The 9,491-nt window shown below is 42.3% G+C and overlaps 1 protein-coding gene across 1 annotated transcript in view; it reads left to right on the top strand.

Moving 5' to 3' along the window:
• Nucleotides 1–3,300: 3,300 nt before the first annotated feature.
• The window catches only part of sema6bb (sema domain, transmembrane domain (TM), and cytoplasmic domain, (semaphorin) 6Bb), a 126,638-nt gene continuing 120,447 nt past the window's right edge, over nucleotides 3,301–9,491 (top strand). The window contains exon 1 of the mRNA XM_044362155.1: nucleotides 3,301–4,102. The gene's annotated coding sequence lies outside the window, so the exon portion shown is untranslated. The remainder of the gene's footprint in view (nucleotides 4,103–9,491) is intronic.

The following is a 9,491-nucleotide window of genomic DNA, read 5'->3' as shown; positions in this document are numbered from 1 at the left end:
TAAAAAAACAAAAAAAACATTTGGAGGGCTGTTTAATATTAGAATAGAGTGCTGTCAACAGTAGCTACAGAATGTACACCGAGAGTCATTGTGGAAGACGTCTGCACCTCACTGCATATATCTTGCCTCACCAACACTGCAGCTTTTCCCCAACTAACTACTATTGAGAAGCGGTGAAAGACAGTCAGATCCTTCACTTAAATTAAAGTAGCAATACAGACACTCAAAAATACTCAATTACAACTAAAAATCCTGCATTCAAAACTGTGCTATAACTGTTTTTTTTTTTTGTCCTGCTGGGGGTAGCGAAAACAAGCTATAACACAACATTGACATATTATCACCTTTTAAGTTGATAGAATGCAAATTTTTTAACAAACGGTTGCCTATTTACACGTCCAACAAACCTGGAACAACATTAGCATTTGTTTGGAGCTGAGTTTCTGCCCGACATTCAGTGTTGTTTTGGTTAGTTAGGCATGCAGTTGGATTTTAATGCATTATAAGATGACTGGTTGGTGTTTGATCATAATTTAAACGCACCTAGGCCAATTTATATCCACTTTATGACCTCCTAGTTCAGTGTGTCTCTCTCAGGTTCTTTCAACTTTTCTTAACCACCTGATTATCCAGAAAAAATAGAAATAAATGCTCTCTTTTATCCGCAAACTTGTTTGAATCAGTCTTGTGGTTTCATCTTATGCAGAAAGCAAAACCTTTCTTCTCTGTTGTTTGTCTTTGAAGTATAAAGGTTCCTTGGAACAAGATCCATCACTATGAGTGACCCCTTTCACACACATGTAGTCATGTGATTCATTACTGTATGAAAATACTGATTATATCCACTTTATGCAAAAGTTCTCGTTATGCAGAGTGACCCTTTGAGGAGCTTTATATTATGAAATATATTTCTAGATTATAATTACATCATTGTGATGTCGTAGCAGGTTGAGGAGGAACTTTAACTACATAAAAATGTATTTTATTGACTAATTTTGACGTGGAGTAAAAATGCAGAGGAGCAGCAGCAGGGAAAAAGAAGTATGAGTTCTAACTCTCTAAACTGGTCAATGGACATTTACATGCCCTCTCTCTCTCTCTCTCTCTCTTTCACACACACACACACACACACACACACAGTGGGAAAAGTCCTGCATTTTTTCTAAATCCTTCTCAAAAGGATAGACACGTTTCACAGTGTGAATTGATTTGCTCTCTTGTTCTAGGCACTCAAGGCTCCCCTGTCCTCAGTAAAACTTGCATTGGCTGCGTGTTATGAAATAGATTTGGTTTTTATATAGACACTAGACATACTGGTTAGTATGTGTGAGAAATAGCAAAGAATTTGAGTGAGTAGGGAAGACTCATCATTATTTTTCTACAATAACTTTCTACCTTAATAATGATACTGCCATCATAGCAGCGTCCTCTGCTATAACTGCAGTCAGCCTGTACAAAGACTTTTAGCAGGGCTCCTCTGGACAAAGGAAACTTTCTTTTTAAGCCTTAATTGCAGAAGCTACAAAGTCACAGGCAGAATGGGATGATAAGGTAAGCAGGATGAAAAATGTTAATAAGTATTAAATTGCTGGTTCAGGCAAATTTTAGCTGTGTAAATGAAGATAAGGCAAAAAAAAAATAAAGCAAACAAGCAAACCAAAACAATGTCCGACAATACTATCAATGTCAGACAAGAGTAGGCCATATTATAAGCCTCGCAGAACGTCAGTGGATTAATAAAAATGAATTTGTCCAACAATAGCCGAGGAACAAAATGCAGAGAGCAGCCTTGAAGAGCCTTCAGGCACGTCTCTTAACAACTTCCAACACCCAAAATTACCATTGACTTTAAAAAAAAAAGAGGTTTTAAGACCATGAAGTAGCAATTCTTTATCCAAAAATTTGTTTTTGGATTAAATGTTGGCACAATTAACTGAAACCAAATTACATTTAGCAATTGCAGAGGATTTCTCTTGCATATTTCTCCCGAATCAGTACTTGAGTCACCCGATTTGCCACCACTGATTAGTAGATTGTATCAAAGAAGCTGTCAGATGGCTGGAAGTAGATTTGTTAACATGGTGAAACCACATTTCAAGCGGGTGAGTAACACACATGTGCCTTCAAGCCTATGGAAGTCATTATTTTAGCAATTAATTATTCATGAATGGGAGCTTAAAAGTGGCTTTGGCTCCAAGCAATTTCATGGCTAGGTCCAAAAGGTCTTAACTCCTTTAGCACTCAGCGCCAGCATCATCAACGGACAGTACTGTTAAAGCTTTTCCACATGGTAATTTTGGCTTAAAGTCCAACAAAAGCCTTTTAGATTGGGGTTAGTATGAGGATGAACAATGTGTCACTAAAAAAACACCTGATTTAACGCTAATTTCAAACACAAACCCCAAAGGGTGATAGAGCAGCAATTTGATTTGGCTGGAAGTTTACTGAGATTCAATGAGGCTAAATTATTCCTCTCATTGTTTTAATTTAAGATCAATGAGAAGATGCAAATGCAGAAAGGTCTTAAACTCAGGGATGGAAACTGTTTTTAAGTTCACTGATTTAACTTATGTAATTAAAATAAACTGCACTTTCAGGAAATCTGACTGAAAGAGAAATTGATCCAACTACATGAGTGTGTCCTGCAGAATATGTATGCAGAATAATATGACATAAAAGTGAGAAATACATACAGTACTTGTTCTGCCCACATGTTGTTAATAGACACATGAGGTTTGATTTGATCAGAATTTATAAGCACATCGGCTAATTTGGATCCACTTCCTGACCTCCTGGATTAGTGCGCCTCTCTCAGGTTCTCTCCACTTTGCTTAACCACCTGATCATCCAGTAAAAATAGCAATAAATGCTCACTATTATCTTGTTTGAATCAGTCTTGTGATTTCATTTTGACGTTCATATTTTGTGTGTCATTTGTCTCTGAAGTATAAAGGTTCCTTGGAACAAGATTCACCCATGAACAAAGCTGTCTCTCAGGTGTGTGCCCCCGGTGCAGTTTGAACTTAGCCGTGTCTAACATGCTGCACAATCATTTTACTGCCAATTTTGCCTCCGTGAAATTTGGTCAACACACATAAACTTTCTGCCTCAATGACTGAATTGTCTTCGATATAAGTGAGGTTTTTGAGGATTTGACGCACCAAAATTAAACCCAATTAGCCATCAATCAATTCCATTCCAGTCTCTGCGTAATTCTGCTTCAGGTTTTGACACTAACAGGCTTCAGGAGTCTCTTGTGGATGACAGCAGGGAACAGTGCTGGAGATGCTGTAGCTCATACTACCGCTAGAAGACAAACGCTGTGGTCCTCCCACCTTACCAAAGCTCCCGAGCGCAGCTCAAAGAACAGGAACTATTTTAAATAAACCGATGAATGGGACTTTGCCCTACGCTGGATCCTGAGGTTGGCACTGTTTGGAAGTGGAGCGCAAAAGCAGACACAGGGACAGTCTTTTCTCTCAAAGACCCGAGGTGGAAAAGACGCAGCAATGACAGAGCAGCAGTCGTGCGCAGCGGCAAAATAGACCAACTATTGTGGGGACGGAAGATTGATAACACAACTGGGCGAGCAACGAGAGCGGCAGATGTAATTTCCAAACGTTTCAGCTGGTTTGGTGCCAGTGGTGTGCTGGATGGGTTATTATTGCGTTCTCCTTTTCATCATTCACTGCCTCCAGCGTTTCCAGATTACTTGGGGATCTCGGGCGGCTGTCTGTGAGGGAGTATTGCTGCAGAGACTAACGGGGAATGCCATGTGTCGTTGCGCGACATAGAAGCTCTTTGTGGGTTGTTTTGCACCGGGGACAGGTGGTGCCGTATGTGTGTGTGTGTATTGAAACTAACAGGGGGGCACGGACACACAACCCCTGAGACAGTTGTCTTAGGGATGTCAGGCCGGCGTACGGGATCAGTTTTTGCCAGAGACAGGTGCGACAGGGAGGAGTAGTTTACAAAGCCCTACACAGGATCTGGTAACGAACCTCTCTCCTCTAGAATCACTCGGATTTTTTGTATCCAGCGGGACACAGAATTGACTCATACCGTCCTTGTCTCGGCGGCACCTTTCCCCCGACAATCAGAGGTAAGTGACCCGAGCTGTCCGGCGTGGAGGTCTGTGGCGGTGGTGCGCTCTGGGGCACAGGGTCTGTCGCGCCTTGATGCTTTGGATAAATGGTATTGCTTGTGATTAGACGAAAGAATTTGGTTGTGGGAATTGGTTAAAACGAATTAAATCAATTCACAGTCGCGGGTTAATCTGTAATCTTTCGCATATTGGCTTTACAGCACGTTTCATTGTATAATTCTCAATTTCATACTGCGTAGCTTGCAGCCACGCACAAAACCAGCAGCTTTCAGCTGTCCGGAGCCTCAAGGCGCTTCACCATGCATGTATTGATTGGATATTGACACGACTCAGATAGATCCTTTGATTGAAAATGGCTGACAATTTCTGTATGCGCTGGCCAAGAGCATTTTGGTTAGGTTATGAAAACAGCTACAGCGCTGTCATTAAAAATACATCTGTGCCATTCACTCACCTTAATCAAGCCGGTTTTTCTCAAGGAACTGTTTAATGAGAAATTTGGGACTTTTCTTGCTGTGTCAAGCGGGATCGTCCCCGTTTTTACGTTACAGTTATTTTAGGCATAACTACAAAACCTCATTTTCAAATCCAGTAAGTTGCAAAACTATGGAAGCACAGACTGTGTGTCTGCACCATGAGAATGTCAAAATGTTGCCCTCTTTCTGTCTTTCTCACTGTGTGTGTGTGTGTGTGTGTGTGTGTGTGTGTGTGTGTGTGTACGCTCGTTTGTTTGTGTGTTTTGTGATTGCATGCTGTCTGCTAGCAGTTGTGTATGTTCTACAGTCCTACCCGCTGGGCCCCTGGTGTCCACTATTCCTGCCTTCAGGCTCTGCCATCTCTCCCTCCCTCTCTCTCTCTCCCTCTCCCTCTGCAGTAGTTGCTATCTTACAGTACACTGAGCTAGTTGGCTGGATAGTGTCAGAATCACATTTTTTTGCTTTTTGTGTGAGGGCCTCCAACTCTCAATAGCTGGCTCCAAGTCTCCTAAAGTTTTTCCATTTGGGAGCTGCATGTTTTTGTTGTGGCCCCTGTTTCAAATTCAAATTGCCTTTCAGCTGCCTTTTGTCCAACGCCGAGGTTTGTGGACTGGAAAGAGAGACAGAGAAGTAAGTGAAGTCCCCAAGGGTCAGAGCATTCCTATAATGAGCCCTAGTGTGAGAGAGGAGGGAAGGCAGAGACAGAGAGAGAAAGACACATCTAAAGAAAGTGAGACAGTGCTCCTTGTCCAGTGCAGGGATAGACGGAGTCAAGGGAATACCACCACCTCTGCTAACCTTTCTGTCGCTCTGACTGTGTCAATCAGCCTTGGAGGACAAGAGCCTATTTAATTCTTCTTCCTCTGGGCTGTCACCCACTCTGCAACAGCCAGGGCTCAGGGGTGCTGCCGCAGGTTACATATCCTTCCTTTCAGATGCTTCATCAGGGGATGATGTACTGCACCAGACTTTGTTTCACGCCTTTTTTTTTTTTTTTTTGCTGTAACAGTATAGCCAAGACGGGAGCTACAGCGTAGGTGGTGAGAGACATGGAGAAAGGGAAGAAGTTAAGATGAATCATGAGGCAGATGAAAGGAGAGATGATCATAAACTAGATATTGTCTAAAATAATCTAAGTGCAGCAGTTTCTTTGGCATGACAGAAGAGGAGTGGCGCCCTTTTCTCTCATGTGCTGACATCTTCTTGTAGGCCCATCACGCCACCAGTAATTACAAGAGAAGTGTTATCAGAGGGAATGAATTAATAGACAACAGAGGAAATACCTGTCTGATATGATCTCTGATCTCCTCATTGTACCGGATCCAGTTTTCATTTGTTTAAAAGCCAAGGACAAAACACCGTGCAGGAGTTGAGAAAAGAACCATCCAAGGCTTTTGCTGGAGCTTCAAGTCATCGTTAGAAAGCTTTGAGGGAAAATCTACCCAAAATTACAATTTATAGGCAGATTTTGGAGCTGCTGCATGGATACATAAAAGACACTTCTGTAATAGATGTATAATATGACTCTCAAAATAGTTTAATTTCTTTTTGTAGGCAGGGGAAAAGGGGATACATTTTTTTCACAATCAGTATATAAATAACCAGACTTTAGGAGGCCTTGCTGCTGCCAAAAAAATGACTCTGTAAGGGACAAGATTGCACAGAGAATTATGTAAGGAAAACATAAGTAAAGCAAACAGTATACCTGATGTAAAAGCTGATGCCCTGAACACTGAAAGTAATTAGTATAGGAGCCCCAACAGAAAAAAAGCTCCTAGAAAAAGTAGGACCAGGATTTTCTGTCAATGGAGAACTCAGATAACAAGGCTAAATCTGTGCCTAGGAAACCAGGCGGGGGGTTTATACCGTTCCAAGGTCCCCAATGCTGATGTCAGTTTTTGGCGATGTTTTCTCTGTCCCCTGTGCTTCTCCTCCCAGTTTAACAAACTGCTCACTGGAGCTTGGCTAATCCTTGGCTAGCAGTGCCCAGTGATTTATTATAAAGTTAGTTAATTTGGGGAGATCTGTAACATCCCTCTGCACACACATGCCCTTGACAGATCCCCCTCCTGCTCTACTGTGGAGTCTGACTTGCCAATTAATTTGAAGAATTGTGTTTTCTATGTCGTGTGTGTGTGTGTGTGTGTAAGTCAAAGAGAGAAAGACAAGGTGAGAGTTTCAAAGAGAGACATAAAGAACATTGTTTATTGTGTTGTGTCTGTTTGCCTTCCTGTCTTGTATAGACTGTGTGTGTGTGTGTGTGTGTGTGTGTGTGTGTGTGTGTGTGTGTGAGTCAGTCTGTCTATACCCTATACGAGTGTGATTCAGCACTGTCCAGCCTCGGTTGAATGGGTACCCTGTTTGTGCCTCGTTTCTGACGCCAACAGCCGCTCTGCACCCTTTGCCTCGGAGCAAGTGTTGCGCCCTATGTGCTTAAATAACAGGTGCTTTTAACACAGGGACTTAATCCCTCTTCTCCACCTCCCCGCTGCACCCTGCCAGGGGTTTGTCACCTGTGGGCCCTGGGGTAGCTCCAACATAGACATAAAATTCACAGTTTAGTCAGACAAAGCTTCATTTGCCAGACTAATTCTGGCCAGAGTAACATTTTAATTCAGGGGATCTGATTGCAGAAAACGTTTGTAGAGACATGGATTTAATATTAAAAGTGAAGGTTTGGTGGGTGAAAAACTTCACTCAATCGCCTTTATTGATTGATGTCATGCTCTTTGAGCTATCCTGTACTCACATTTAATCTACTTTTCAATTAGTATTCTTTTTGCACTGCTTTACATGAGACTGAACTTAAAGTTTCTGTTGACCCAAATTACAAAAAACAATATATTTTCTTTATATATATATATATATATATATATATATATATATATATATATATATATATATATATATGCATATATATATATATCTTAATATTTAGCCATGTAGAAAGATTTACTTGTCTATTATTTCTGCCTCGTAAAAATTACTTTAAGAAATTCAAAAGTAACATGTCCAGAAACTGTTTCCCTATTATTCTAGGTTAATCCCCAGACTCTGCTGTCAACAGTTTCATATGGACTATTTTGTTGATACAAAGTATTTCCAATGAAAACTGCCCATACCACTAGAGGTAAGTGAGAAAATGTGTTGTCTTGCAACTTTCGTAAACTGACCATTTAGCACGTTCTTGGCTTAAATTCCACCTTGGCAAAAAATACTATTGAGCTGCTGAAGCAGGGGGCTCGTGTTAAACCTGGCACCTCAGCCTCTTTTTCTTTTTTTTTGGTATGTCATTCTTTCTCTTCAGCATTCCCCCCCTGCTTGTTTTCCCTCGCACATTCTGCTCCCCTCATTACCTCTCCTCTCCTGTTTCCCCCCCTCCCCGTCCTTCGCTTTCCTCTCCTCCACCTTCTTCCCTCCTCCCCCCTTCTCTGTCTCCTTTGGACCTTGATGTCAAGGCCTCTCAGGCAGTGTGGTCTCTGTCTGCAGGCTGTCAGGGCAGGGACACTGCCCACTGGGACCCTGAATGGGACAAATTGACCGTAACAATGTTCCCACTTAGCATGTGGAGCTGGGAGAAAGAGAAGGTGAAAAGGAGGGCCTGATGATTGAGGTGCAGGCCAGCCGCACAGTGGTAGAGGGGGAGAGAGAGGGCAGAGCAGCTTGGCTCTTTGAAATGTATGAATTGAGGACTTATATTTAATCACACACCATGCCTTTTAAAATCCTCTCTTCACATATACTCTCTCTCTCTCTCCCCACACACACACACACACACACACACGGCTTTGCTTGTTGTTATTTGCCCAAGGCTACTGCTGGAGTTGCCATAGCAGCAGGATAAACACGTTTGCTTGTGACCCTGCAAGCCCTCACACATGGTTTGATCCACACTAAGGTGCTACCGCTGCCTCACAAAGGGTCAAGGATCATCCAGCCCCCCATTAAAATGCAATAAGGGCTATAGCCCAATGGGACCACCTCCGCCATTTAATCACACACCGCTGCTCCCTCATCATCTGCTCTCTCCCTTTTATCTTTTAATCACTTGTTTTTCAGCCCTGTCTTCCTTTCACTCTTATCTCTCTGTCTGCTTCATAGCTCTTATACATCCAGCGCAATGCCAATGTAGCCAGAACTGATGAGTGAGTTCAAAGAAGGAAGCCTGATATAGTCAATAATAAGTGCTCTCTCGTTTTTCTTTGAAATGTCTCTGGTATGGCTGCTCTCATTGGCAGCCAAAGGCTAGTCTCTCCTTGGAGTTTGTAAAGTCTATGATTTCAACATTTTTTGTCTATACCCTTTAACTGTGACAGAATGTCTTGGAGAAGTTGGAGCAGTATCATGTTGTGTAAGCCTGAGGTGGCAGAGTATGACAGGAACAAAGAATGCAGCTGCTATCACCAAAGGCCAAGTGGCTGTTGAATAAAGATGTTTCCCGTTGGTAAAACTGGCACTCCATGTAGGCTTATTGTACCTCCTCAGGAGGAGTGTGTTATTGCATGTGTGCGTATACGAGTGTGTCTCTCCTATATCTGAATAAGGTAAGCATGGGGGATTCCTCCATTCTCTCAAAGAGAAAGAGACATTTCCAAGAGTATAAACTCCATGCTGCTGGCAGTGGACGATGAGTGATACTGTGGGAGACAGGATGAAAAGACAGGCGGACATGTTGGAGACTGACACAAACGTTTACCTCCCGGACATGAATAAACAGTTAGTGTGTGTGAGCTGAATGTTCTTCATGGCCTGTTTCCTTGTCATTAAGCCACCCCCTCATCCCCCTTTCTGTCTCTCTCTCTCTCACATACACACACTTTGTCTTTCTGTCACTCTCACACTCTTATGAAGTCTCGGTGTCGGCAGAGCCCCAGTTTGTTAACAAGAGAAGAGACTAATGAGGGGCCATC

This window comes from Thunnus albacares, chromosome 9 (genome assembly GCF_914725855.1).
Source record: "Thunnus albacares chromosome 9, fThuAlb1.1, whole genome shotgun sequence".
In the NCBI taxonomy this organism is placed as follows: Eukaryota; Metazoa; Chordata; class Actinopteri; order Scombriformes; family Scombridae; genus Thunnus; species Thunnus albacares.
The sequence above is the reverse complement of the archived record's forward strand: the minus strand, read 5'-3'. Positions and strand labels throughout refer to the sequence as shown.